Source organism: Neophocaena asiaeorientalis, unplaced genomic scaffold (genome assembly GCF_003031525.2).
Source record: "Neophocaena asiaeorientalis asiaeorientalis breed wild unplaced genomic scaffold, Neophocaena_asiaeorientalis_V1.1 scaffold2368, whole genome shotgun sequence".
Lineage (NCBI taxonomy): Eukaryota > Metazoa > Chordata > Mammalia > Artiodactyla > Phocoenidae > Neophocaena > Neophocaena asiaeorientalis.
The window spans coordinates 1-3,016 of record NW_020174102.1 but is presented as its reverse complement, the minus strand read 5'-3'; the positions used below and the strand labels follow the sequence as shown (position 1 = coordinate 3,016).

At 49.3% G+C, this 3,016-nt stretch overlaps 1 long non-coding RNA gene across 1 annotated transcript; it reads left to right on the top strand.

The window, feature by feature from the left end:
* The first annotated feature begins 68 nt into the window (after positions 1–68).
* On the top strand, positions 69–3,016 carry LOC112406036 (uncharacterized). Its single transcript, XR_003004477.1, has 2 exons — positions 69–121; positions 1,003–3,016. It is a non-coding gene; the product is annotated as an uncharacterized LOC112406036 (long non-coding RNA).

Genomic DNA, 3,016 nt, shown 5'->3' with positions numbered 1-3,016 from the left:
ACTAGACCACCCTAGGAATCAGACATCCTTGCTTCTGTTTTCCCGCATAGCTTTGCAATGAATTACACTCGGATCACCAAATACCCGGTGTTGTTCCAAAGAATATTGCAATGTACCAAAGGTGCGTCTCTCTCTGGACTCGGTCTCGTTTGCCAGTGGACTGTTCCAGTCTGTCCAACAGCACTGGAGACCCCGTAGAAGAACTCTTTCACGTCGAGAAGGTCTAAAAGAGAGCCTGTGTTTTATCTTAAAGACAGTTTTCTTCGGTGAAAACATAAAGTGTTATATCAGCAGACTTAGGGTGAATGAGAGCATGAAGGGAAGGAACCACTTAGTGATCCCAACGAGAGTTCAGTGACCTGAGCAACTTGTCACTTGTCCCTAGACTGGGAGGTGATTCCCCCCTGCAAGTGCTAGACTCACCGCTGTTTTCTCGTTTAGTCACTACTTAATAGTTTCTCTCTTAGCTAATCCTGCTCCTGGGCAGTTACATTAAGGATTAGGTAAAACAAAGACGTAAATGAAAAACTCATTGCTCCTCTCCCTCCCTAAAAATGTTGGGTTCCTTCCACTTTAGAACGTGGCCCATAATTGCATGTCATCTGTATCAGTGAAACATCTAACTTGATTTAAACTCTGACAGAGCGGGGGGTAGGCACGTGCCCTTCGACGTGTTGGCTTTGCTCTGCCAGCGTGCCCACAGAGGGAAGACAGTGATGTGGAGCAAGAAGGCAGGGTCCTGGGGCTCCCCTGGTGGTGCAGTGGTTGGGAGTCCGCCTGCCGATGCAGGGGACGCGGGTTTGTAACCCAGTCCGGGAAGATCCCACATGCCGCGGAGCGGCTGGGCCCGTGAGCCATGGCCGCTGAGCCTGCGTGTCCGGAGCCTGTCCTCCGCAGCGGGAGAGGCCACAGCAGTGAGGCCCGCCTACCGCAAAAAAAAAAAAAAGAAGACAGGGTGCCCCTCCTTCTGCCCAGTAAAGACAGTTATTCTTTCCTTCTCAGATAGTGAAGTGGAACAGGAAGATCTAGCTCAGTCCCTGGGCCTGGTGAAGGGTGTGATTGGAGCTGTGGACAGCAAAGTGGCGAGTTATGAAAAGAAGGTCCGTCTCAATGAGATTTATACAAAGACAGATAGCAAGTCGATCATGAGAATGAAGAGTGGTCAGATGTTTGCCAAGGAGGATCTGAAGCGGAAGAAGCTCGTGCGGGACGGGAGCGTGTTTCTGAAGAGCACGACAGGGAGGTTGAAAGGTGAGGCTCACTCTCGTCAGACTCTGAGCGTGTGCCAGAGGGCAGCGGGCAGAATCCAGATGTCACCAGGTTGTTCCCAGGGACCCATGTCCAGACGTCACACAGGAGCAGCAGGCATTTAATTGATCTTAATGTTGTATCAGAAAAGACTGGTTTGAGATGTCTTACAAAACCATATAGAATACAGTAAGAGAACGAGGAAATGATGCAGTCAGGAGAAAGGAAAAAAAAAATTTTTTTTAAAGAACAAAGTAAAGGGTAAGATTCATACAAAAAAGCAAGGTGTTAAGGGAGACATATTTTCCCTATGAAAGAGGGGCAACAAATTTGGGGTCAGGGTTTCTGGCAAAACAATTGCTAGGAGGGAAATACCATCAGTTGCACAATTCATAGATTCTCTGCAATTAAAACTATACATCACTCGTTTCTAAGAGATGGCAGAGGAATTTTCAGCTCCTGAGACCTTAGAGAAATGAAAGTTTAACTCACAGCAACTAGATTTATTATTAAACTTTGTTTTTCATCTTTTATCTTTCTCTAAGCAAAGGAGATCATAAAAGATACTCCCTTTGTGTTTGATTGTAGTTTTTACCTTTTAAATGATCAGCCCCATCAAGTGAAAGAAGTTAGGAGGTTTGTTCATTCATCTGTACATCTGGTTTGTTTGTTTGTTTTTAATAATTGTTTTCGTCAAACCTGTATCCTCTGGGCCTATATGATAACTAACCTCACCAGTAGCCTTGAGTATACCCAGCCCACCTCCCTGGCCTCGGTGAGCTGAGCACACAAAGCAGCCCAGTGCCGTCAGCCATAAAACCCGCTGACATAAAACTCAGGTGAGTGAAATGTGTGCTTCTCCCATCGCCGAGGTATAAGTAATGCTATAGGTAGCTGCTCTCGGAGAATTCCCAGCACTCCTTAGCTAGGGTCTCAGCGTGCTCAGAGCACATAGTAACGACATCCCAGGCATTCAGCTGCTCTCAAAGGTGAATGTCGCAGGGCACCCTGCATTAGAAGTTGGGCTCACGATGAAGAGACTCGTAAAGAGGTTCTTGCTCTGCAGTATGATGGTTGCTAGAATAGAGAGGCGTGAACTGAGGACAAGAGGAGGGAGCCAGGCAGAAGGGAGGGGTAAGCGTGGAAGCGTGGAGCTGAAGGATCTGGCCCGTCGGGAGGGGTGGGCAACCGGGGTCTCTGGCAGCAGAGTGAGGCAGGAAATACGGCTGGAGAATCGGCCAGGGGCCAGGTTGGGGTGGGTGCGTGATCCAGACTAGGGGGCTGACAGGGATGCTGGTAATGGGAGTGAGCGAAGAATGGGCTCAGAATGGAGAGTTTGAGCAGGAAAGGGGTGAGTGAGTTAGAGTGTGTGTAGTTCAGCTTCTGGGGGCAGGGTAGAGGACAGCAGGGGTGCAGAGGTACCAATGACCGAGACGAGGGCGGTCATTGTCGCGGGGATCCGGGAGGGGCTTCTCCGGTCTCAGAGAGAAGAAATACCCCTTCCTGCCCCCAGCCAGCTGTGCCTCTCACTGCTCCATGATGAACTTGAACTGTGCGATCCCTGCAGCTCCTTCCTTCCAGCCCTGATGCTCTGTGATGTCCTGAGACCACAGTTGACGGCTCTGGCCTCACCGCCGCTGTGAGGCCGTGTCGGAGGTAGCCTGGTGGTAGAGAAGTACCTGCCCTCTCTTGTAAGGGTGGATTTCCTAGAGTTGTTGCCAGTGCTGTATTTTCTTTACACAGCAGTTTATTTATTCATTCCCAAAAT